At 37.5% G+C, this 27,504-nt stretch overlaps 2 long non-coding RNA genes across 3 annotated transcripts in view; both read right to left on the bottom strand.

Moving 5' to 3' along the window:
* The window catches only part of LOC135321409 (uncharacterized), a 35,815-nt gene extending 30,827 nt beyond the window's left edge, over window positions 1–4,988 (bottom strand). The window contains exon 1 of the long non-coding RNA XR_010381154.1: window positions 4,703–4,988. This is a non-coding gene — a long non-coding RNA (uncharacterized LOC135321409). The remainder of the gene's footprint in view (window positions 1–4,702) is intronic.
* Window positions 4,989–15,613: 10,625 nt separating this feature from the next.
* The window catches only part of LOC135321408 (uncharacterized), a 36,549-nt gene continuing 24,658 nt past the window's right edge, over window positions 15,614–27,504 (bottom strand). The window contains exons 1-4 of one of the 2 annotated variants that reach the window (XR_010381153.1): window positions 23,746–23,889; window positions 21,910–21,963; window positions 20,831–20,892; window positions 15,614–17,866 (exon numbers count right to left, since the gene is read on the bottom strand). This is a non-coding gene — a long non-coding RNA (uncharacterized LOC135321408). Of the gene's footprint in view, window positions 17,867–20,830; window positions 20,893–21,909; window positions 21,964–23,745; window positions 23,890–27,504 lie in introns of those variants that run through there. The other variant, XR_010381152.1, reaches the window with a different exon arrangement.

The raw sequence follows: 27,504 nt of genomic DNA, 5'->3' as shown, positions 1-27,504 counted from the left end.
GCAAAACATGTTGTGTAAGCTGGAAGTAATTTCTATGTCTACTCATAAATATAGTTCTATTTATTTATTAATGATATTTTGTATTAGGTTCACATGCAGTTACATTTCATTAATAAATACAAAACCAAAGATCACCAAATATTTGAGGTAAACAAATAAAACAGAAGGAGTCCAATAGGAAGTAATAACAAAACAAATGCCCCTGAAAAAATTAGTGATAACTCTGAGGAAGAAAAAGAACTCTAGTTGGTTTCCTCAGAGGTATTTGAAAGGTTACTGCATTCTTAATGTAAAAGCTCACTGATCTGAAAAAGAACTTATCAGAAAACAAAACAAAACAAAGCAAAGAGTTTTGAAATTAAAATACTGGGAAGGTAAATTCAACATACGGGATTAAAAAGTGCAGATGAACTGTTCTGTGGTTTATTTCAGCATTCTGTTGTTGCCAAGCACCTTGCAAATATGACAAAACGGTCACAACAGGAGAGAGATTTCGTGCTCAGCTCAGCTCAGTGTAGAAGATTATTGTCTTCATTATTGTGAAAATAACCACAAAGCTCTCTTGGTTGCCCAAAGTACCATTTTGGTAAATAAAGGGCAACACATTGCAAAGTATTATGAATACCTAGATTTTCTCCTTAAATCCGGGGTTATGTTATAATTTCCTAGCTATGCATTCTTTGAGCTATTTCTAATTCCATGGTCCTGGTCAGAAAGAGAAGTCTTTTAATATTTAATTAGCACTAGGAAAGGATTAGAATCCATTTAAAACAAAGGTAAAGAAGCTAGTATTTAACCTAACCTTGACAAGCATTGCTGCATCATGAGTCAGTAATTCAGATTAACTTTCATTTAATTGCCTATACTTTGATGAGTAAGTTTTTAAAAGTAAAATTGAATAGCAGAACTGAAAATTTTGCTTGTATATGATACAATTACAAAATTAGAGTCAGTCTATTCATAAATAATTGTTTGAAGTTTGACAATAGAAGCAATAAGTGAGTTTGATTGCCTGGACCAAATTATTGAGCATGGAAAGTTTGCTTTGCATAAAATTAAATTATAAAAACAAAACACTGATAAATGGTTAACACCAGGCCGATGTTTACACTAAATCAAATCAGTTGAGCTACTATAGACACAAGCTCATAAACTAGAACAGACTTTGTTTCTTTAGGGTGATTGGTCTAAGAATGTCTGTTATGTTAAGTATGACTGATAGTTACATTTTATGATTCATAGTAATGAGCTTAAATCATCAAAATGTCTCAGATAATCATCATTATCATCTAGCATTTTATACATCCAAGATACCTTTTAGTCAACATGTTTTTCCTTCAAATTACAGCTCAGGGCACTCATGTATTTTTGTCCAATCTTAGTTATTGCTGATTCCCAATCTACAAAGATGTTATTTTTCATAAGTTTTTTTGTAAGCCAAAAGTTTGAAAATGATAAACAATGTTTAAGTGGTGCCTTTATTCAACAATTTTCTCACCACTGTTGTGAAAACAATATGGCTGAATTCTAAAATGTTACTTTCTTTCTTTTTGGGATTTTCAAGTGCTGAGCTATTCTAGAAAGAGTGGCAGTCATGTACTCCCTTAATTCTATTGATCCAAATTATAGAGTTATTTTTGTTTTAAAGGATGTTCTCATTTGGCTTTCTATCTTGCATCAATGCCAAATATATGTCAGGTTGACTATACGTTTGTAAGGAAGCAACAGTCCTTACAATTATCCTTGAAACATAAACATAGATATTTGGAATGTTGTTTATTAAAAGAAACTTGCTTTTTCTTACTTTAATTCCGTGGAGAAGGGAAGTTAAAATACACGATCTACATAGCATGAAGCTATAAACCAGGTAGCTGCTGGGAGTAATCTCGTCAAGCCTAGGATGCTGGTTTTCCCTGCAAGAAGCCTGGCTGCTGGCCAACAAGGTCCCTCCTTTCAGTCTTTTCTATAAATCTTCACCTCTCTATCCTGAATGTCCTCGTCCATGACCCTTCCTCATTTTCCTTCCCTGACAAGTTATGTTAAATGAAATCAAGTAAATACAGACTATCACAATGTCAGCAAGTTAAGTTTATAAATTAAGTGTTTATTTCATTCTGAAGCAAAAATCAGAAAGCATAAATCACCTCCTCAAGTCTTTTAATTCTCTACTTTGCTTTGTTCTTTAAGTCTTTCGAATGCCATGGACACCAAGCTGATTTCCCACCATGTCTTCTCCTCTTCCCATTCCCTCCACTTCTTTCCAATCTAACACATTTGCTTATGTTGTCTGTTCCTAGTTAAATAGCATAGCACCCATGTCACCATTGGAAAGACCGAAAATTGGACTACTAACCCACAGAAACCAAAATCTTTTACTGTCTTAAGTGTTTCATAGTTGGTCCTTATTGTACTGACTAATCATACTAGAGGGATCTGAAGTAATCCAGGATCTCCACTTGGGAATAGTTAGCAGGCAGGTTAAGAAGCATAAGAAGCTTACATTCAGATCTGTAATGGGATAGAGCATAGGTTGGGGGCACCCATAGTGTTTCAGGCTGTTAGGGAGATAGGTCCAGATTTCCACCTTTTAAATATGTGAGCTAGCATGTCTGTGTCATTTCAATTAACTAGAGTGCCTTTATAAAAAACACCAAACTAGGTTCCATGGAGGACAAGAAAAGTCATCTAGTTGAAACATGGAGACATTTAGTCAGATGGTATAATGCAATATAAAAGAAAATGTCAAACAAAATACTACTAATTTCCTATGGTTTTAGTAAGAACAGACTTTTATCTGAATAGTAAGTTTTATAAATCTCCGCTGACTATGGAATAAGAAAAAAATGGACATAAATTTAATCCAGTAAGTTTGATTATAAGGAGTATGACATGAACAAAAGATGGTGACTTTTTCTTAAACAAAGTATCTGTGGCTCTGCTTTCATTGTAGAAATTGGAAAATACTATTTCATGATTCCTTTCAGTCCTGTGTTTTAGATAATAGCTTCATTACTTTTATTCTCATTATTTTCATCTATAGATGTAGTTTATCAGTTTATTTCCATGGTAACAAATAATAGTAGACAGTTGAAATGCATTAATTAGCCATGTCATCTTTCTTTAACGTTTTTAACTTCTAAAGGCATTAAGTACTGTTACAAAACAATAAACTTTGAAGGGTAAGAATGTGAATTGTAAATAGCACTATAATGAAATAAGATTAGATAAATATAGTTCGTATATATTTAATGATGTACAATGAGCGTACTACAAATGCAAAAATACAGATGGTCAATAGTCTATGTAAATGGCAAATCTGTATTTCTTTCATGTGACCAAATTGTTAGTTAAGCAATCAGGTTCCCCTATATATTGTTCTCTCTTTTGTGTGTGCGCTAACACACACACACACACACACACACACACACAAAATTGAAAGCAGAACATCAAGAGCTAGTGACCATGAGAAGTTTGCTGCTGTTTTATCTTTTTAGATAGACATACCTAATTCTCCCATAATCCATGCACTTCAATATTTAGGTTTTATGCCTTTATATTTCTGTTACTTTTCAGTAGGCAGATTTTCAAATCTAATGGACAAATACCCCTGTCTTTACATTAGGCTGGCCAAGTAGATCAAAATATGTGCTTAGTTATGTTTTTATTTGCACAATGAATTCTGATTTCAAAAAAAAATAGCTAGGAATAAAAGTGATCTAATTTTAACATAGTATTTCTAATGGTGTAAATTTAGGCCAATAGGAGTAAAACAGGCTTTGGTCTGATTATCTGTATTTATTGATAAATCCAGATGATTCCATCAATCTTTCTCTAAGTTCTGACCTCCTGTTAAATGCAAGCCTCCAGTTTACTCTTGGAGTCAAACTATCAAAACAGAGAGACAAGCAGATGCTGAGGCACAGCACACTGTGCTGTTGTGATTTTAAATATGACTGGGACACAGTTTCTATTTATTAGAGATCTAGTACTTACACTGAAATTTTGGAGCAAAACTCTGGGCCAGAGTCAAGGAAACAGGCTAAATCAGGAAAGGTAAGAAGAGTGGGTGTCCAGACCAGCATCGTCAGTTACAATGCAGAAACAGAAATATCAGAAAAACACACATATTAGAAAGAATGAGTCATGGTGACTGGGGGAGCAATTTTCTGAGAACCAAATAAATTCTAAGTAAGAAAAAAAAGTTAGCCAGAAAACAGACTCAAGTAACAATATCAAGATTAGATACTCAAATAAGGCAGTTGTTCTGGCTCAAGTTAAGTGCTTTTATCCCTACTACTTAGAACTGCATTGTCCAGTATGGAAACTACTAGTGGTGTAATAATTTAAAGAATATTTAAAAGTCAAGTTACTCAGTTTCACTAGCCACATAGTAAGTGCTCAGTAACTGTATGCAGCTAGTAGCTCCTTTATTGGGTAGCACGGGTGTAAAACTTTTCCATCATTGCAGCAAGTTTTGTTAGGTAGCATTGACCTACGAACGTGAATTGATGCTATTACCAAATCTAAATAGCTATAAAGAAAAAACTCTACTAGACTAGTCCTCGTCTTATAAATAATCATAAAACTGAACAAAATCTATGAAGCAACAGCAGTCAGGCATTGCCCAATAAGCAATTCAAGAGTGCAATCCAGGAGAGCTGAGAAACTGAAGGGGAGATCTACGATCAGATCAATTACCTACCTGGACGATAGTCTAACCACAGCACAGTGATCCAGAGTCCAAGTAGAGCAAGGAAGTCACGCTGAGTTGAGGAGTCAGATGTCAAGAACTCCTGCCAGCTTAAGGCGTTGGAATATATAGGGAAAGACACTGGAGATAAGGCAATTGCACAGAGGGTTTCCCAGTGGGCTCTTTGCAGTGGGTGGACTGTGCATGGACCAGCAAGACGGCGCTAGGCTCACCAGACTGCAGCTGCTGTGGAACTGAGCCCAGCCAGAGTGTAGGAAACTTGTAAATGTTCTTTTAACGTGGTGGGCATTCAGCTGAAACATCGGAAAACCTCCATATTAAAAACAAGCCAACAAAAACAACAACAAAAAGACCTACTCTAGATTTGCTCTAATGAAGTCTAAAACCATGCTCTGGCCACATATACAGGGAAGACAGAGTTTAAATGTCAAGTCCTATCAAGCCTGAAGGGCTTGGGAATTGTAGCAAGCTTCTAACACAATGTAAAACGGGAGCAGACACAAGTTCATGGTGCTCAGCTGGAACTGAATCGAACTAGAACAATAGTAAACACTTTCCCGGGGAAGGCAGCAGAATTCAGAGCTTCTAAAATGTATTATTGACAATGTCCAGTGCGAAATAAAATATCAGTAGACTTTTAGGAAAAAAAAAACTATGATTTACCGTCAACAAAATAGACAGTAGTCAATAGAAGCTGACCCATTATGAATCAGATGTTGCATTGATCAAAGATTTTAAATCAGCTATTATAAATAAGCATGTTCAAAGAAAGGCAAAGATGTTTAAAGGAGTACGGGGAAAAATGTATGTTGTTGCTCTGAGTGTACTGGCTATCGCCTTGGTAGGGAGTGGGGCTGGACATGGAGGGGCGAGAGCTGGCACCTGGTGTGGGGCAGGACTTCCCCTCTGCTCAGTGGCCATCACCCCCCTGTTGGTGGTAGGGTCTGACCCCAAGCTGCTGGAGCAGGAGCCCTGAGAGTTGGGCCCGAACTGGTTTTGTTCCGTTTAAGTGTGTGTTTTTCCTTCTCCCAGACCTGGGACCCTTGCCCCGGGGGGAGGGTGGGAAGTGCCGGAGCAGTGGGGCCTGTGTGGGCTGCTGGCTGGGCTTAGCCACAGACAGAAGTCTGAGGCACTGCCTGTGCAGCCTCTGGCGAGAGTCTCCTGCATCCCTCACGCTCAGTCACCGCCCTCTGGCGAGAGTCTCCTCCATCCCTCACGCTCAGTCACCGCCCTCACCCTCTGCTACCTCTGCCTGTGGCAGACCTGCTCTGCAGGGCAAGTGGGGCCCACGTGGACTCTGCATGTATTGAGGGGTAGGCTGTGGCAGAGTGACTGATGCCAGAGATCTGGGCTGCTACAGAGGCACTGACTGAATAAGCACCAACAGTGGCCACAGCTGCCCAGCCAGGCTCTGCCCCAGAACTGGGTCACCTCTACGTCCCGTGGTCAAGTCTTTTTCCCAGTCATGGCCACCCCAGATCCAGTGCCATATTGTGGCGTGGAGTGAGCAGAGTCAGACTGTTCGCTTGGCACAGTCTGGGGTGCTCAGTGAGGCAGTTGCAGGAAACCCTGCAGCTTCTAGAGCAGACCTCTCTCCACCCTTCCTGGGCGTAAACCAGTGAGCTCCAGTTCAGTGCAGGCTTCTCACATCCCTTCTGTTAGTCCCAGTGGCCCTCCAACCAGCCAAGGAGCCCTGTCTCCCCGACACAGGACCCCAGGATTGGGGCACCCAATCTGTGGCTTGAATCCTTACTGCCCAGGTTAGGTGTCCACCCATGTAATCTCCCTTTTCCTGTGAGTCCCCTCCCAGGGGCACAGGTCCCATATGGATTGCTTTTCTTCCCTTCCAACCCAATTACCTGTGGATCTTTCGTACAGCCTTGGTTACAGAGGAGTCCTTCTGACAGTTTCCAGTTTTCAGTGAGAATTGTTCCACATATAGATGTATTTTTGATGTGTTCGTGGTGGCAGGTGAGCTCCATGTCCTCTTCCTCTGCCACCTACATCTGAACCCTCCAACAGTACTTTTTTAAAAGTATATTTTGTATTCAGTGTCCTTTGGTCATGATAACAAACATCCATTTATTACTTGACTCATCATCTAGTCATTACTTAGAATTGCTGTTTTTATAATTTACCTATAGTTTTATCTAAATGCTTGTACTTGCTATTATTTTAAATCTTTGGGGGGTAACTTTATCACACAGATCTCTACATTTATGACTGCACTTGAATCCCATTGGCTCTTCAGATTTTATTTACTCAAAATTGTATAAATTTACTCTTCTTTACACATCACTCTCTCTCTGAAATCCACACATTCCCTATCATCCTATATCTAATCAGTCTCTGTAATGTCCCTCAAAATTGGTCTGTCCTTTCTTGTCCCATTACATTAATTCAGGCCCCATTACTTTTTATTGGAACCCTAAGTATCATAATGGCATTACTTCCAATCTATTAATTTTCATACTGGTTTATTTCTTTTTTTCAGGATTCACCCTCCTAATGCCTTAATCGTTAAAGGAGGTGACAGCCTTTCACTAGGTATCCTTTGAGACTGGGTGTTGTAGATACTGTCATTTGGAATCCATTTAACTGTGTGTGATATATAGTAGAGAGAGGCCATTCCCCTTTCTCCAAGGTACATGGTATGGCTCTAGCATTCAGGGAATGTTTTGTCATTTGGTCAATTGAAAGATTTTGAAGGCTTAGAAACAACAAATAGACAACGCCCTAGTGGATATGGAAACTAAGCTCCCCAGTAAGTGTGCTGGTAGTTAGGCAGCAGTGAGATCTGTCTTGATGTGGATTTTTAAGTGGTGAATATTTAGGGTTATCCTCTTCCCCACCACCAGTCTTCATTTAATGGAACTGTCTTCTAATGATTACAGGCACACCTGGTTTTACTTTATTGTGCTTCATAGATGTGGCATTGTTTTACAGATTGAAAGTTTGTGGCAGCCCTGCATCAAGCAATTCTAACAGTACCATTTTTCCAGCGGCATTTGCTCACTTTTGTCTTTGTGTCACATTTTGGTAATTCTCACAATATTTCAGACTTTCGCAGAATTATTATATTTGTTATTGTGATCTGAGATCAATGATCTTTGATGATGCTGTGGTAATTATTTTGGGGTGCAGTGAATTGCATTAATATGAGTTGCTGAATTTAACTGACAAACGTGTGTGCTCTGACTACTCTGTCCACCAGCAATTCCCCCAACTCTCTCCCTCTCCTTGAAGCCTCTCTATTTTCTGAGACACAACAATATTGAAATTAGGCCAAATAATAACCCTACACGGTCTCTAAGTGTTCAAGTGAAAGGAAGAGTCACATGTCTCTCACTTTAAATCAAAATCTACAAATGACTAAGCTTAGTGAGGAAAGTATATCAAAAATTGAGAGAGGCCTAAAGCTAAGATTCTTGTGTCAAACTGATAGTCAATTTGTGAATGCAAAGGAAAAGTTCTTGAAGGAAATGAAATGTGCTACTCCATTGATCACATAAATGATAAGAAAGAAAGAAAGGAAACAGTCTTATTGCTGACATGGAGAAAGATTTAGTAATCTGGATAGAAGATCAAAGCAGCCATAATATTCCCTTAAACCAAAGCCTAGTCCAGAGAAAAGCCCTAACTGTCTTCAATTCTCTGAAGGTAGAGAGAAGTGAGGAAGCTGCAGGAGAAAAGTTCAAAGCTATCAGAGGTTGGTTCATACGGTTTAAGAAAAGAAGCCATCTTTATAATATAAAAGTATAAAGTGAAGCAGCAAGTGCTTATGTAGAAGCTAAAGCAAGCTATCCTACAGATCTAGCTGAGATAATTAATGAAGGTTGCTGCACTAAACAACAGATATTCAATGTAGACAAAAAGGTTTTGGAAGAAGATGCTACCTAGGACTTTCATAGCTAGAGAGGAGAAGTCAATGTCTGGCTTCAAAGTTTTAAAGAACAGGCTGACTCTCGTGTTAGAGGCTAATGCAGCTAGTGACTTAAAAGTTGAAGCCAGTGTTAATTTACCATTCTGAAACCCTAGGGCCCTTAAGGATCTTGCTTAATCTACTCTTCCTGTGTTCTAGAAGAATAACAAAGCCTGGATGATAGCATGTTTGTTTGCAGAATGGTTTAATATTTTAAGCCCACTGTGGAGAACTACTGCTCAGGAAAAAAAAAAAAAGATTCCTTTCAAAATAGTACTGCTCATTGGTAGTCCACCTTGTCACCCAAGCACTCTGATGGAGATGTACAAAGAGATTGATGTTATTTTCATGCCTGCTAACACAACATCCATTCTATAGCCCATGGATCAAGAAGTAATTTTGACTTTCAAGTTCTATTACTTAAGAAATACATTTCATAAGACTATAGCTGCCATAGATAGTTATCGCTCTGATGGATCTAGGTAAAGTAAATTGAAAAAACTTCTGGAAAGGCTTCACCATTTTATATGCCTTGAGGAACATCCCTGATTCATAAAAAGAGGTCAAAATACCAACATTAACAAGAGTTTGGAAGAAGTTGATTCCAATGCTCACAGATGACTTTGAGGGGTTCGAGACTTCACTGGAGGAAGTCCTTGCAGATGTGGTAGAAATAGCAAGAGAATTAGAATTAGAAGTGGAGCCTGATAATGTGACTGAATTGCTGCAATCTCATGATAAAACTTGAATGGATGAGAAGTTGCTTCTTATGGATGAGCAAAGAAAGTGGTTTCTTGAGATGGAATTTACTGGTGAAGATGCTGTGAAGATTGTTGCAATGACAACAAAGGATTTAGAATATTATATGAACTTAGTTGACAAAGCAGTGAGAGTCCAATTTTGAAGAAAAAGTTCTACTGTGGGAAAAATGCTATTAAACACCATTGCATGCTACAGAGAAATCATTCCTGAAAGGAAGAGTCAATTGATATGGCAACTTCATTGTTGTCTTATTTTAAGAAATTGCCAAAGTACCCCAGCCTTTAGCAACCAACACCCTGAACTATCAGTAGCCATCAGTATTGAGGCCAGACCCTCCACCAGCAAAATGATTCTGACTCACTGAAGGTTCAGATGATGGTTAGCCTTTTTTAGCACAAAATTATTTTTTGATTCAGGTATGTACATTTTTTTAGGCAGAACACTATTGCATCTTAATAGACTACAGTATAGTGTAGGCATAGCTTTTATATACATTGGAAAGCTAAAAAATGTGTGTGACTCACTTTATAGTGATATTCACTTTATTGTGGTAGTCTCGAACCAACTCTGCAGTATCTCCAAATTATGCCTGAACAGACTATGCTCTAAACTCATAAAATTTTCAATCTTGTTATGATGATGTTGATGGTGGTTAAAATACAACATTGAAGAAGGTGCCAGAGTGTTTAGAAATAAACACGTAAGTAAAACAGTATTTAAGAAAAGCCAACTTTACCTAAGAAGTAGAGTAAAACTGCAAATACATACAGATATTTTTAAACACAAAATATTATTAACGAGGTACAACGTAGAGGGAATATATAGTCTCTGTAATGCAGTGAAGTGAAAATGGAAGAAACCACAAGCACAGGCCAAGCACTGCTGTAGGACAGACAGCACTGCATAACCATGGGAAGTGAGGTTTTGGTAAAGAACCTGGGTGCAGTAGATGAACAACAGAGGAAGAGGGGGCTTTTGATCCAAACTTTAGTGTGCAAATCCAATCAATATGTCTTAGAATTTTGAAGGTACAACCTACTTGTCATTTTTCAAGTAGACCTGTTAGGTAGACATAGGACATAAATTGTGAAGTTGCTATATCCACAATGCCTTGTTTATTTTGTTATTCAGCATTGTTGCATGAAAGAAATGGTGGATTTGAAAATGAAAAACGTTCACTTTCTTGGTGCGCTGTGTCAGTTAGTCTTCAGTCTTAGTAATCTAGACAAGCGCTACTCAACGTACAGTCTGTGAGTTGATAATGGCCACCAGCTCTGTTACAGATCTGCAAAAAGAGAAGTACTGTAACTAAGTGTAAGCATTCAGACATCTTTGTAGTAATTTGACATTACTGTGACATCCAAGGGCATGGCCAATGGATTTGTCTTTTTGAAAAAGATCTAGAGTAGTTCAGTTATTGAATTCATGGTATGATTTTCATGTGCTGCAGACTGCATACTGGTATGCCTTATACGGCATATAATCTTATTAGGCATATATCTTATAAAACAATGTGAGATGTGATATTTTAAGGTGTCTGTCATCTCTATTTCGAAAGATTTAAGAATATGAGAAAATGTAAGTGTAATGCTTATATTTTCTCATATTCTTAAATCTTTCGAAATAGAGATGTTATATTTATATAACAATATTTTATACTTAATTTTTGATCCGTTAATTTTTTTTCTAAATTTAGTGTTTATAACTCTTACCTAAATTAAGGAAACCAATTTTGAATTATTTATTGTGGCTAAACGGACTTCATCCTACTCTTTGTCAAGCAAAGACACCCTTTTTCCTAACATGGCAATAGTAGTGAAACAAATGATAAAAGTGGAAGTGATTCTGAAAAAATAAAGACAAAAAGTTTATCTGAATTATATTTAATTTGGGTTTGTAAACATATTTGATGATGAAGTGAGAAAACCACAATGTATTATTTGCAGAGATATACTGGCTAATGAAGCAATGAAACCATTAAAACCTAAGTGGAATTTTCAAACAAACCATTACAACTAAATTCACACAAAAATAATAATTTGAAAGAAAGAATATTGAATTATAAAGTCAACAGAAGGTGTTTATTATGCTATATGTGAATACTGGTAATCTAAAATGCACTCTTTCAATGAACAAATATCAGTTTTTATATTTTATGTTCTAATTATATTTTTGGAGTATCATTTTATGTCTCTTGAATATAATAAAATCAGGGTTTTGTATGTTTTATTTTAATATTAATACATTTTATTGTATGCTAAGATGTATTGGTCTGCAATGGATTAGAACCACAAACAAATAAACAATTAAAAATGTCCACAGATACTTTAAGAAGCTCTTCTCAAGGCAGCCTATATTTTAGCTCAGTGTTTCTCAGACTTTACTGCACGTTAAGAATCACTTGAGGTTCTCACTGAATGAGCGTTCTGATTCAGTAGATCCGTAAGACCTGGTATTCTGCATTTCTAAAGTTTCCAGATGATGCTCATGCTGCTGGTCCATATGTCACAGTTTGAGCATCAGGCCATTATAACTCTCTTATATTCTCTCTCCTTTACTAACACTGATGAGTGTAGGTATTCCCCCTGCCCCACCCCAAAAGAGTAGGACAGGAAGCCAGCAGATATAATGGAAGCTTTGAATGTGGATGTCTTAATTTGACTTGATAAAGGAATATTGTCAGGCGATAACTAGAATTTTCCTCAACAGGTCAGGATTCTATGCAAACACCCTAAAGGAAACACTCTTACATTCTTTTTTAAGGCAAGAGAGGTGTGTTCTGTCCAGATACACTGGCGCTCTTTCGCTTGTGAGTCTCTGACATAAGTGGTGGCCCATCTTGACCTAAAAAGGGAATCTCAGCACCCCTGGAGACTGCCAGCTGCTTCCATCTGCAAATACCTCTCTCAAGGGTGAGACTGGGGCACATAATCTTATTGGCTCAAGAGTTGGAACTAAACAACAATTTTAAAGAGGAGGATGGGGTTGTAATCCTTGTTAGCAAAACTAAGCATAGAATGTCAAAAGGCAGATCCATGGCCTGAATGATAGTTTCTCTGACTTTTACTATAATAACGTTACACACACACACACACACACACACACACACAGTGAAGGGGCCTTACAAATACCAGTAACAGCAATGTGGCATGACCAGACTAAACCTCCAGCAGATACAGCAGAAACAGAGACGCTAGATATAAAATCTAGGACAAATATATAAAATCACCCAACTGTATGAAGGCTCTGGATAGTGATCAAAACCAGGCAGAAACTAGAGGGGAGTCTTCCTTTGGGAGACAGAAAAGATAAGATCCTGGTGATATTTGTAAATTTAAAGCTTTTTTGTGTGACTCACCCTCATCCCCCAATCTTCCTATGGTTCAAGGCATCAGAAATCTGTTCAGAGTATCAGAAACTTCAGCTTGGCTGGCTTTATGTGTCAGAAGACAACATTTGAGACTGGTAAAGCAAATAAAAGTCAGGTGGCAGAGAGTCTAGGAAAGAAGAATTCACAAGGATAGAAGCTCCAAAATCTGCATGTAAAATGTAATACCACTGCACTCTTTGGTCAATGGCTGCACTGTGCAATTACAGAGGAGACAGCAGGTCAGCAGTAACTTGAAATGGAAGGAACTGGGTAGAGATTTAAACTGCTGATATAAACAGGAAATCTGAGTTAAAAATTTGGCCTAGCTGAGTTAACTGTATGGCAAAATAAGAGCTAATCTTCAGATAAAGATAACTAAATTCAGAGTCTCTACGATGTATCTGTCATAGTCTTCAGTATCCACATTTAAAAAAATGACTAAATATGCGAAAGAACAGAAAAATTTGACTTACATATAAATAAAAAAGGCAGGGAACCTAGTGTTAGACAAGATAAAATAACTACAATGCACCCTATTCATTCAACAAATTGCAACTAAAATCCTGAAAAAAAAATACAGAAATTATCAGAAGACTTTGAAATTGGGAAAAGGGAGTCAAATTGGCTGGGACACTGAGACTCAGTGGACGACCTTTCAGTGAATTTCCTTGGGATATACCTGTATTTTTCTCCTGGTAAATAAAGCAGCTTGCAATGCAGAAATAACAGGTGTAGACAAAATCAGCCCCAAGGAAAGCCCACACTCTAGCGAAGGGCTGAGAATAGGACTGACCTACAGAACAGTATCCTTTTGACTATCAGACCTATTACAGGCAAGCACTACAGAAGGAGTTGCACCTCCCTCTCACCAGTGGGACTGAGTTCAGAGACTGTGGAACAGATCCTTGCTAATCATGAAATTCATCTTTAAAAATAATGCTACAGATAGGTTAAATGGAAAGAATTATAAAAATGTAATACGTAAGTACTAGTCAAAACAATCTTCAGTAGTTTTATTAATATCAGGTTAGTGGACTTCAGGGCAAAGAAAATTATCAGGGCTGAACCTGGCAGTTTACCAAGAAGAGAAAATAATTCTAAATGATTATGTACCAAACAAAGATCTTTAAAATACAAAAAGCACATGTATTTATGTAATATACATAAAAACTGAAAGAACAAAGAGAAGAAATTAAAAATACATTAAAAATTTTAAGAAGATTGAAATCATTTCAAATATCTTTTCCAAACACAAATATATGAAACAAATATATGAAAAATATAGAAGTCAATAACAGGAGAAAAACTAGAAAATTTACAACCATGTGGAAATTAAACAACACATTTCTGAACAACCAAATTGTCAAAGATGAACTCAAAAGGGAAAGTAGAATTATCTTGAAACAAATAACAAAGGAAACACAAAATACCAAAACTTACGGGATACAGCAAAAGCAGTGGTAAGAGGGAAGCTGATAGTGATAAATAAGCACATTAAAAAATCTCAAACAACCTAACTTTATATATCGAGGAACTAAGAAGAACAAACTAAATCCAAAGCTAGAAGAAAGGCTATAACATAGACTCAGAGGAGAAATAAGTAAAACAGAGAATAGGAAAAAATATAGAAAAGATCAATAAAACTAAAAGTTGGTTTTTGAAAGAGAAACAAAACCTGACAAACCTTTAGCTAGACTTACCAAAAAGGAGAGTGAGGACTCAAGTAAAATTAGGAATAAAAGAGAAGACATTACAACTGACACCACCAAAGTGCAAAGAGACCACTATGAATAATGAGATACCAACAAATTGGACAACCTAGAAGAAATGGATAAACTCCTAGAAACCTAAATCACTACAAAATCACAAAGAAATAAAAAATTTTAACAGATCAGTAAAGAGTAAGGATACTGAATCAGCAATCAAATACTTCCCAACAAAGAAAAGCCCAGGACCAGATGGCAAGTTCTACTAAATATTTAAAAAAGAATTAATGCCTGTGTTTTCTTCTAGGAGGTTTATCATGTGTTGCCTTGTGTTTGAGTCTTTAAGCCATTCTGACTTTATTTTTATGTATGGTGTGAGGGAGTCTTCTAACTTCATTGATTGACAAGCTGCTGTCCAGTTTTCCCAGCAGCACTTGCTGAAGAGACTGTCTTCAAATTTTTAATCCATTTTGAGTTAATTTTTTGTAAATAGTGTAAGATTATGATCCAATTTTATTCTTCTGCATGTGATTTCCAGTTTTACCAACACCATTTATTGAAGAAATTATCCTTTATCCATTGTATATTTCTTGGCTCACTTGGCAAATATTAGTAGATTATATATCTGAGTGTTTATTTTTAGACTCTAAATTATGTTATCTTGGCCTGTTTTTAAGCCAATACTATACTGTTTTGATATCTATAGCTTTGTGATATACTTTTAAATCAAGAAGTACAGTACTTCCAGCTTTGTTCTTCCTCAACATTGCTTGGCAATTTGGGATCTTTTGCAGTTCCGTGTGAATTTTAGGGTTGTCTGTTCTATTTCTGTAAAAATGTCATTGGAATTTTCATAGAGATTGCACTGAATAGATAGATAGCTTTGGGTAGTATAAACATTATAGCAACATTAGCCCTTCTGACCCATGAACATGGGTTATCTTTCCATTTATTTGTGTCTTCTTTGGTTTCTTTCATCAATGTCTTAAAATTTTCAGTGTCTAAGTCTCCACTTCTTTGGTTAAATTTATTCCTAAATACTTTATTGTTTTTGATGTCCTTGTAAGTGACATCTTAATTTCTTTTTCAGATGGCTCATCATTAGTGCATAGTAATGCAAATGATTTTTGTATGTTGACTTGGTATCCTGTGACTTCACTGAATTTACTGATTAGTTCTAATAATTTTTTTTTTTTTGGTGGAGTTTAGGATTTTCTATGTACAAGATCATGTCACCAGCAGAGACTATATTATTTCTTTCTTTTCAGTTTGGATGCCTTTTTTTCTTGCCTGATCAATCTGGCTAGGATTTCCAGTACATATTGAATTAGTTTGCTAGTATTTTGTTGAGAATTAGTATATCTATATTCATCAGGAATATAGGCTTACAGTTTTCTTTTCTTATAATACTATCTAGCATTGATTTTTAAAAAGTTTGGAAGTATTCCCTCCTCCTCAGTTCTTCGGAAGAGTTTGAGTAAACTGGCATTAATACTTTTTTAAAAATTTTATTGAAGCATAGTCAGTTACAATGTGTCAATTTCTGGTATACAGCACAATGTCCCAGTCATGCATATACACACATATATTTCTTTTTCATTAAAGGTTATTACAAGATATTGAATATAGTTCCCTGTGCTGTACAGAAGAAATCTGAGTTTTTTAAATCTATTTTTATATATGGTGGCTAACATTTGCAAATCTCAAACTCCCAAATTTATCCCTTCCCACCCCCTTTCCCCTGGTAACTATAAAATTGTTTACTATGTCTGCGAATCTGTTGCTGTTTTATAGATAAATTTATTAGTATCCTCTTTTTTTCTTTCTTTTTTTTTTTCAGATTCCACATATGAGTGATATCATATGGTATTTTTCTTTCTCTTTCTGGCTTGCTTCACTTAGAATGATAATCTCCAGGTCCATCAGTGTTGCTGCAGATGGCATTATTTTATTCTTTTTTATGGCTGAGTAGTATTCCATTCCATATACATATATCACAACTTCTTTATCCAGGCATCTGTTGATAAACATTTAGGTTGCTTCCATGTCTTGGCTATTGTATATAGTGCTGCTATGAACATTGGGGTGTGTGTATCTTTTCAAATTATAGTTCCCTCTGGATATATGCCCAGGAGTGAGATTGCACTTTAATATTCTTTAAACTATTTTTTAACACTTGAACATTTAATATTAACTATTGGAGGAAATGCTATTGATCAAGTTTTATGAGACAATGTAACTGCATTCCAAAAGAAGAACTAAGTTCTGAGGGAATTGTTAGGACACCTGTCAGGGAAGACATTTCTCTAGTATGGGGAAGTATTAACCAGTATTGCTACATTGCACAATTCAAGGGGAGACCTGGTGCAGCAGCATGGCAGCCCACATAGGGGAGCTAGAGTAAGGCAGCTAGGAAGGCACCATAAAGCATTCACACTCACTTGCATGCTTTTGTACCACTAGGCAAGAATTTTTATTTCCACAAACTTAATACCACTGGTTCAGAACAATACCTTTTTATAAATTTGACGAAAAAATCAACTTCCATTTGCTCATTTTTAAAAATTCAGAGTTTCTGAAGAGTTTTACAAGAAGGGCACAAATTTATGTATGTAACTTAAAGATTTTATTTAGGTATAGACATTTCATCTAAAATTCTTTTAATTCAATGCCCATATATCATAAAATAAGAAATAATTGAATAAGATAACACCTTTTTAAATTTTATACATTATATTGCAATCATCCGTAATACTTGAATTTAGGATCAAGTGAAAATAGTTTATAAACAGTGCCTTATTGGATCAGCAGTTTTAGAAGGATATATTTGCAACCTTCCAGAAAAGAAGCGAATACTCAAATTGATAATGACATATCTCCTTGTGCTTATTGACAGTCTTTCTATTCACTGCTTTCTTTCTTAGATGTAAGGACATGCACCTTCATCCTCAAAGGCATACACCAAACAACTCTTTTTTAGGATACTTTCATGAATAATACATTAACAAGCTTTCAGAAGTTTATAGTCGTCTCTCCCACTTAAAAGTGAGAAGAGGAGAGGGGGAACTAATTTGTAGAAGGCAGAATTTCTGGGTTCTCTACTGATTCACTTTATAAATTCATCCTTCCAAGACTATCTTATGTTCTACAACGTAATGACATCTACTACCTGTATTACGATTGATCACAAAGCTTTAAAACAAAAAACTTGACTTAAGGGATGCTTTTGTCTTCAGGGAAACCTAAGCCTGTTGCATAAAGTGATGAAGGTTTTCAAAGATGTCTCTCAATACTTCTGCGTTTTTGCTGCAAGATAGGGTGTATGTTGTAGAAACTTGCCACGGTGCCTGAACGAGCAACAAAGCACATTCACAGCGATGTACGTAAATATAAATCTGTGCCGGAAAATAGGTTGACATTGATTTTTTTTTTTATTTATATTTTTCTTTTCTCTCCCCTGCCCTGGTTTGGTGCTAAGGGGGCTATAGAGAAGGCCACTGGCAAGGAATAACTTAAAATGAAAGATTTCACCCCGCCTGGTCTCCCTGGGATTAGTTATACCGGAAGGGAACCAACTCATGGGAGGGAGGGAGTGACGCACAGTGGAAAGGAAAAGACAACATATGAGGCAAAGTGAACAAAGATTAGGAGCAGGCAACGGAGGGCTTCTCCTTAGTGAGGTACATAAACTCAAGCTCCAAAAAAAAAACCTTTACAATCCAGGATGAGGTGTCTGAATTCTGTGAAATAGGCTAACAAAGATCCAGTGGGGGAACTGCATGAGAAAGTGACTGCTGTTGTCCTATAAGCTGTCCCCCAAGAAGTCAGAGGTACTTAGGTTCCCAGCACAATACAGAGGAGTCAGAGACCACTGGTCTCAGCCCACCCTCAACCTGGGAAACTTTCACAAAGATGTTACAAGCTCAGTAATACTTTCATTTCTCAATCTCCTACCTATTCCCTATCACCTCATATTTCTGTGGATTTAACATTCACATGGGGACAAGAAGATAACGATGATCTTCTCCAGAGTTTTATTTATTTAAAAATTGTTATATACTTCTATTCACCATGCACTTGATTAAGTGTTGGAGACATGATTGTGAGCAAAAAAGCAGCTCGATCCTCGATCCATGCTTTTGTGGAGCTTGCAGGGAGAGGGAGAGAGAGTAACAATAAAATCTCACTAATAAATAATTACAAATTTAGATTGTCCAAAGGAAAGGACATTATTCTATGACACTGAATTACATGCAACCTGCTTTAGACCATGGTAGTATAAGAGACTAGATAGGTGAGTATAGGTGAGATCTGAGGATTGAGAAGAATTAATTAGGTGAAGGCTGGGGGGGTGGTGAGTTTTTAGCAAAAGATATTAAAGCTTTGTAGCTGGAGAGAACATGGTTCGTTGAGGAACTGAGAAAGACCAGGGTTGTTGGAAAAAAGATGTAAAGAAGTACTGGCACAGGATGGAAAAGTAGCCAATAGCTATACCATCAGACCATTTTGACCTTGCTAAGGATTTAGGTCTTTGTCCTGAGATCAATGGGTGGCCCTTGAAATGTTTTAAATAGTTAGTGGATGCAACCTGATTTTGATTTCTGTTTTAAAAAGATCATACCTGCTGTGATTCAGAGAATGCGTTATGGTGGGGAGGGTTATCAAAATGAAAAATAAAATACTAGGGGTTAGGCTCTGTAAAAGTCGCAGAAAGAGAAGATGATGTCCAGAACTAGGGGGCAGTAGAAGGAGCCAAGTGGAATGGGTTGGGAGCTAGTTGGGAGATTAAATTTGACAAGTATTAGGAATAAATGGACTATAGCCAATGAGGGAGACAACAATATTACAAATGCCATCCAGAGTCCTGATTTTCACTTGGATGACCGGTGGAGCCCTTCACTAATACAAATAACATCAAAAAAGGTCTTATTAGATTTGGGGTGGAGGAAAATCAAGACTCCCACCCTGAGTATTTTGAATTTGAAGTACTTATATGACATCCAATAAGAGAAATTAAGTAGATATCAGATATATGGTCCTGAGCCAAAGATATACTTTGGGAGCCATTAGTGTAAGGGGAGCGCTTGGAATCATGGTTTAAGAGAAACTGCCTAAGAAGACTGCATCAAGGGAGAGGAGAAGGCAGCCAAAGACCCTTCCTTGAGGAACTCCTGCATCTGATGCCTGAGTACAGGAGGACAAGCCAGCAAAAGAAACTAGGTGAGTAGTGAAAGAAAGAAGGAAATCTAGGAGAATGTGGGATCATTAAAATCAAGGGAAGATAGAATTTCAAAAAGGAGAGAGCAATCAACTGTATCAAGTACTTTTAACAAACCGGATCCAATAAGTAACTCTTTAACCTGACCTTTTGAGGAAGACAGAGGTCATCAGTAACCTTCAAGAGAACTGATTTGGGTGAATTGGTGGGGGGATGGACTGAGGAATAAGTATAAAATGAGAAAATGGGACAGAAAATATGTACATCTATCTCTTTTAAAGAGTCTATGAAGGGGAGACGATTAGCAAACGAGGCAATAGGAGAAGGATTTGTGGTTGAAGGAAGCTTTATCTGTGAGACATGAACACGTTTAATGTAACCATCAGAAGGATGAATATAAAAGTGAGAAGGGATAGTGGAGTGAAGCTCCTGAGAAGGGCAGAAAAGATCATATCCAAGGCACCAGTGGAAGAAGTGGATTTAAACAGGAGGAGGGACACTCATCTGATGAAACAGGAAGAAAGTAAGAGATGATGAGTACAGGTGTAGGTAGGTTTGTTGGTTTGGGGGCAGTGAGCTGGTGAACTTTCCGTTGTTAGCTTCTATGTTCCAAGTGAAGTATGAATTGAAGCTTTCCATCAAGATTGAGGAAGGAGGATATAATTCTGAAAAGAGTAGAGAATTGTGCCATTGCAGAGAGTGAAACAATGAGTTGATCAGGATGGCATAGTAGGATTGCATGACATTATAAGCATTTATTTGAGATGATTATTGTGACTTTAAAAAAAAAAAAAGCCAACTTCCCTGTTTTGAGACCCTCTTAGCAGAGGACTGGTCTTATTCTCTGACAGACTGTGGTATACCCTCCACACACTAAGTCAAAACCATTCTCCTTAACATTCTCTTCCTTATGTTACAAAATCACCATTATCATGATCATCGTCCTAAATTGCATCTATCCAGTGAATGAGAGAAGAATATGCCTCATTCTTCTCTTTGTAATACACTTGCCTTACTCACTGGGATCGTCCCTCCCATGGCTCAGAAGCCTTCAGACATCAGCAAAGACATTCTAAGCTGGTTACTGCATGGACATTCCTTCTGCATGTCTAGTCTTGCTCTTTTTTTCCCTGTCACACACCTTTATTCTCTCCTTTTCTAGTTTTATTTGCTCTTCATGGTCATTTTCTTATTTTCTCACTCCTAAAAGAAACAATAAGAAGTCATTGTGTAAATTGTGATTTTTGGAAGGTTACTTTAATTTAAGGAGATAATGTCTTAGTAGACAAGAGGGACAGGGAGGAAGACTCAAATATTTTCTCATCTTATTTCAATCAAATTCACTTTAAACATTAGGTCATCTTGTGCTTAACATCCAGTTTCTGCAGTGCAACAGCTCTGCAGCATTTTAAAAGCAACTCTTAAAAATTCTGCAACGACACAGGGAAAGTAAGAGGGAAAAAAGAGGAAAAAAACCATAAAAAATTATATAAAATGCTCTTTTAAGTTCTAAGATGTTAAAGGTAATTAATTGGCTACCACTGAGCTCTCCAGTCCATAATTCTTAGGCTTTGAGTTGATTTTAGAAGACTATTTAATTTTGCTTTTCTCCTCACAAGTGCTGAAGTGGGAGAAAAACACAGGGGATATAGTATAGGAAGAATCTAATTTCTAAGAGCGTGTTACTTAAAAAACGTTTTTAAAAAAGTATTCAAAAAATTTTGAAAAGAACTATTTTGTCATATAAAAGATATTTAACATACATGGTACAAAGAATTTAAAAACTGAATATTCATGAACTTACCACCAGCTACAAAATAGAGCATTGTGTTCTGACTTTTTCACTGCCATCTCTGAAGATATCTTCAGAGAAAAGGAAAAGGAAAGGTTTTTAAAAATGAAATTACCTCAGACCAGCTCCTGCCCACATGAAAGTGACCTCAATTACCCAAGGAAGTTCTCAGCTTAACCTCCAAAATAATATGGCGGCCTTCTAAAATTACATGCCTGAGACAGAACCGTGGGGAAAGAACCAGCCTCAGAAAATGGGCCCCTTGAAGCTGCAGAAAGCACTGAGGCACTCAGCTTCACCATTTTTCAGATCTTAAACAACTTGGTAAAAAAATAAATTTCAGGTGAGACTCAACAGAAACTCTCCCTTGTTACTGGTCCTGCTGAAAGAAGCCAGGATGAAACTTTAGGTTAATGACTTTAACATACTCTCTGGAAGAATGCTGTTTTTATTGCTGCCCAGCCTAGGATAAATCTTCTTTCCTATAAAATAAGAAAGAAAACATGTCAAAGTTTAATAAAAGTTTGTCTTTCTCTACCTATAAACAATTCTAAACCAAATAAAACAACAAGCCTACTCCGGCAGATGTTACTTAACGCTCTTCAGAGATGTTAACCCCAAAGTCCCCACAAACAACTTCCAAAAGAAAAGTTTGTATTTTAGTTGCCCTTTATAGGACTGAATCATTAAGCCCCAAATTAAAGCTTGCCTCAGGCAACAAGAACATTTTTGTGTGCTGCTCTCTCTAGTGTCAGGCTGTAACGTGGGATGTGTCAAAGCTTCTTGACTATCCAGACTGCAAGTTTCAACTAAATAATTAATACTCTCAAAATGTGAGTTTTTTCTTTCTCTCCAGTAATTCCTCTGAAGTCTGATTTTTTGCCAGACTGAAGCACTTTTCACAGCGTACAGCTTTGAGGAAGCTGGAAGGTGATCACTGATAATGTTAATACTCACGCAGTAAAAGTTTGCCTTGGAATTCAAGGGAACATGTGATGGATATTGAGCTTTTATTAAAACTCCTTATAGACAGTGAATTAATGTACAAATATTAGACATTAAACTTAACCATTTAAAAAACTTGAGCGTTGAGAAGATTATATCTCTTCCATATTTTTGCTTCTTTTAAAAGTGAAACTATTTAAAATCTTTATCTGAACAGAAGGACAACATGATGTGAGGATTGCAACAGGAAGTGCTCTGTATCGGGAATTAAAAAATGAGGATGTTTGTGGTCAAAGCAGGTTTCTTCATTGGCAAAATAGGGAAAATGATTCCTGCCAGAGTGATTCCAGAGTTTAACTGTTTGGCTCAAAGAAGATCATATAGAGTGTAAAAGGGCTTTGGCTATTGCAAAACCACTACATACATGTGAACTTTTAGAGATTTCTCTTTATTTTTATGCCTTAAATTTTGCCCTCATCCATAAAATTAATTTTCATTATAACTTGATTTTAGTGACCTGAAGGCATTTCTTCAAATGTAATCTCATTTCTGAACCAATAAACAGGGACAGAAGTTAACAATACATTTTTATAGGTGGAAAATATATATATGTGTATATGTATTGTATATATGTGTGTACACACAAAACCACACTACATGTATACTGGTAGAGAAGAGTATTAGTCAAGTTCTCCAGAGAACAAAAACAATCAATGGGAGATAGACAGGAGATAGGTAGGTAGGTAGGTAGGTAGATAATGAGGCTGAGAAATCTCTTGATCTTCTGCCTGCTCGCTGGAGACCCAGGAAAGCGGGAGGTGTGATTCCAGTCCAAGTCCAACAACCTGAGACCCTGAGGAGTCAATGGTGTAAACCCTAATCCAACACAGGTGGAGACTGACATCCCAAATCGAGTGGACAGGCAGAAAGGGAACAAATCCCCACTTCCTCTGCTTTTTCTTCTACTCATGCCCTCAACAGATTGGATGATGCCCACCCACACTGGGGAGGGCAAACAGCCTCACAGACACACCCAGAAATCATGTTTAATCTGGGCTCCTCAGGGCCCAGTCGAGCTGATACAGAAAATTAACCATCACAGATGGAAACACCCATTTAGTTGTTAGATTTTTCTCTTGTTCCCATCTGCTCCTACCCTCATCTTTAGACCTAAACAACCAGGTCTCCTCACGTAAACTTCATTCGGCTTCATCCCCCATCCTTTCTTCCTGCTTCCCCCTGGGTTAGGCTTGTGCTCAACCATCACTTCAAACTGCTGAACTCACCCAAGGAACTTTGAAGGCTTTCTTTCTACCCACCTTGGCCTCTTCTGCATTTTGAAACCTTCTCTCTACCTGCCAAGGCAAACCATATAGTCAGTCCACTTATGTGCTCCCCTTACTCTGTTTAGATCATCCCTCTCACAACTTTATTCTTCAGGTTCCTTCTCCAGGTTTCCTTGACTTTCATGGACATTTTCTTGTTTCCACATGCCTAAAAACATCCCTTTGACTCTGATTCCCATTCAATATACTCTCTCATCCTAAACTCCTAATGTCACAAAAACTCATCTCTGCCCATTACCTCTCCCTTCTTTGTTCTTTACTCCTGGCCCACAGAGGTTTGGGTTTGGCCATCACACTGTCTCTGAATCTGCTTGCCAGTGATCACCAATGCTTACAAATTACCAGGACCAACTCTTGATTTTTATAATCTATCCGACTTGGCTTCCCTACAGCCTGGACCACACCTGCCTCTCTCTACCCTTCTACCTCGCTGTGCATCCTCCCTTGATGGTTCCACTTCTGAAGCCGACTGTTAAGCACTAGAATCTCACAAGGTCTTCTCCTTAGTGGTCGCTGTATTTTCTTCCTCTGGACATCTTCATCCACTCCTGTAAACCCAATGTTTAAATCTGGTTCAGAGGACACCCAAATCTACATTACCAACCTTGGCTTCTCTTGACCTGAGATCAGAATTTCCAACAATTATCAGGATATCTTCACATCTGAACTAAAACTCAAATTACTAGCAACCAATACTAATTCTGTTTCTTTGGTGTTGCTGACATCTGTTTCCTCTCTCATCCCTACTGACATGGCACTCATATGAGGCTGCATCTATTTTTTGCCTGGAGTATTGTGACAGCCTTTAAACAAACCCTCTCTCTCTATCCCCAATATAGCCACAAGCTTTATCCTCCTAAAGCACTGTGATCATGACCCATTCCTGCTCAAAGACTGTTAATGTTTCCTGATTTTCTATGAAAATAAAGCCCACATTCTTTAGCAGGATGCTGGAGGCCACTCAGTTCATTTTTATCTTCTGTTAAAATCTCCCCTTCCCCCATCCACACTTCTACCCTCAAACCAGAATACTAGTGGTCATCCCCCACATGCTATGGTCTCTGGACCTTCATTATTTCTATGAATCCTTCTGCCAGAATTGGCCACCCTAACTTATTGTTTGTACACAGATCCAGGTTCAACTATGATCCCTTTAGATGGTCCCTAATTGCTCCATTTGGGTTTTATTTCCCTGTTCTGTGCTTACAGGACACTTTCAGCACATAAGCATAATTGTGACTTGAATTTTACTTGTCTATATGTCTGCTTTCTTCACCAGATCCTCAGCCCCCTTAAAGTGAGAAGAATATCTTATTCATCATTAAATTCCTCCAAACACAAATTAGGAATTTGGTAAATATATTTGGGTTTGAAGTGTTACTCATGGAAAGATCTTCATATCCCTAAGCAGTATAATCATGTGACCTTAATGAACAGTAATTAAGTAACTGTATGTGTGTAGAAATGCTCAATGCTAAATTAAAACCCTTTTGGTCATGAGGCATCAAAATTTCCTTAACTTACAAATTTCTTCAGTTTTTCAGATGCATGTTAGCATTTACATTAATATTATTTTAGTGATTTGCTCAATAAATATTTGTGGGACAAATGTCAAATGAGTATATTGGTATGGAGGATCACTTCCTTTATTTCTTGGAAAGTGAAAAATTACATTGCCTAAGAGAGGCTTAAAAGGAAACTTTCACCCCAAGTTCTGGAGGAGGCAGCTCCTTTCACACCTGACTTATAAAGTGCCGTGGGGCTGGCTTCCAAGAAGTGTTTTCCTTTTCCCACAGGGCAGCTGCTCTCCAGAGAATGGCTTCATTTTCTCGCAGCTGTCATCTTTTAACCTTATTTTAAAAAATCAGATCTATGGAAAAAAAACCACCTGCTTTTCCAGCAGGTGCATGGGGACAGGCTTTAGTGGGAGCCAGCAGGAGTGACTTCCCTAATGCCATCATTTCACATGGATTATTAGCCAAGACTACAGAGTGGCCCTCAGCACTCAGGTACCATTTAATCCAGACTGTGCATTTCAGAGCCAGTCCATTGTAACCATCACTGTTTGTGACATCTCACATCTGCTTAATTACTAGGTTGGAAATGCACCGTATTTTGAGTTTCTGGTTAAGTCCAAGTCATTTTTCTCCCAGCCACATACTGCTTGGCAGCAAGGAAACATTTCATTAGCAGTAAGAATGACTTTCATTTTTTCCTCCACTTTCAGCTTTTTGAAGAATTCTTTAAATGAAAAGGCTAGCAAAACTTGATTTTCATTTCAACTCATTGTCACTTTGATTTATTTTTCTAAGTACTCAGTGAGTGGGAACTTAGAGCAGGCAATAAAAATGGTACCCCACTTTTTCTTTTTAAAGACCACTCTCATTTTGGCTCAAGGACACTTCTCCAATAAGCAAAGTATTGATCTTTTGGGTAGATCTGAAATCCAGGTTACACATTGCAAATGGATTTTACCTGTTTTACTACTAATAGATTTTTTTTCCTATCAAGAGTCGATATATATGTGTGTGTGTTTTACAGGTGGGCATATATGCGTGTATATACTCGCACACTAAAATAAATTCACACTGTTTCATATTAAGACAGATTTCAAATAGCACATTAAAATAGGACAAAATATTTATCTGATCCAGCCTATTTTTAATTCTTCTCACAGCCCTTATTCATTATTCAGTGAAGATCTTTACAAATCAGAGATGAGGCACTACCAACTAGGAGTTAAGAACAGTCTTGGAAATCAGACAGATCTAGGTTAAAACTCTGATTATGTCACTGCCTAACTTTAAGGTCTTGGTCATTTTACTGCCACCTCAAAATCAGTTGTTTGATCTTTAAGAGAAGGATAATTTTACTTACTGCATGGCATTTTTATGAGCATTATATGGTAACATACATAAAGCATTTAACATCAAGTCTAGAACACAGGGGTAGCGAGAAGTGATAATGACTGTAATTAATCAAAGTGTTGTGACATGAGATTGGAAAAGTTCATGAACAGTGTGCATCCAGTAGAGATGAAGTCTCCATCCTAGTCCCAACCAGCTTCTTGCTGTGCGGGCTCCTCCCTTCCTGGGACTGATTGACCAATAGCAGAGTAGCCGCTCTGCTCTGAGCATTAGGGTCATAGACAGTCAAGTTGTCCACGAGCTGAAAGATCCTCTAGCCCAGTCACCTGTCTACCCTCTCCTCTGTAACAGTAAGTAAGCTTTTCTCAATTGAAGAATTGTCATTCAATCAACATAGCTTGGTTTTATTTTGTAAAAGATTATGGAAAAAACTAAGAAATTTGTCCTGATTTCTTCTTTTCCAGCAACTCTATCTTCCATCCAACAGCATGTCCTGTTAGCTATCCTCCAAAGGGCATTGATAACCCGTGTCCTTCTCGTCACTTCTACTGCTACCACCCTGGACAAAGCCACAGCCATCTCTCATCTGGGCTCCTGCAGCGAGCCCCTAACTAACATCTCTGCTTCTAGTTTTCCCTCCCTGTGGTCTATTTACCACACAGCAGCCACAGTGCTATTTTTAGAAAATAATTCAGAACATGGCCAACTCTGGATTGCAACCTCCTAATAACTTTCCATGGTACTTAGAATAAAACCCATACTGTTACCATAGCTTACCAAGTCCTGTGAGTTCAAACACCTGTCTCCCTTGTCCTCACTTGTCCTGTCCTGTGCTTCATCCACCTGACCTAAACATTCACCTTCT

Source organism: Camelus dromedarius, chromosome 5 (genome assembly GCF_036321535.1).
Source record: "Camelus dromedarius isolate mCamDro1 chromosome 5, mCamDro1.pat, whole genome shotgun sequence".
Taxonomy (NCBI): Eukaryota; Metazoa; Chordata; class Mammalia; order Artiodactyla; family Camelidae; genus Camelus; species Camelus dromedarius.
Note: the sequence above shows the minus strand (reverse complement) of the source record. Positions and strands in the feature narration are given on the sequence as shown.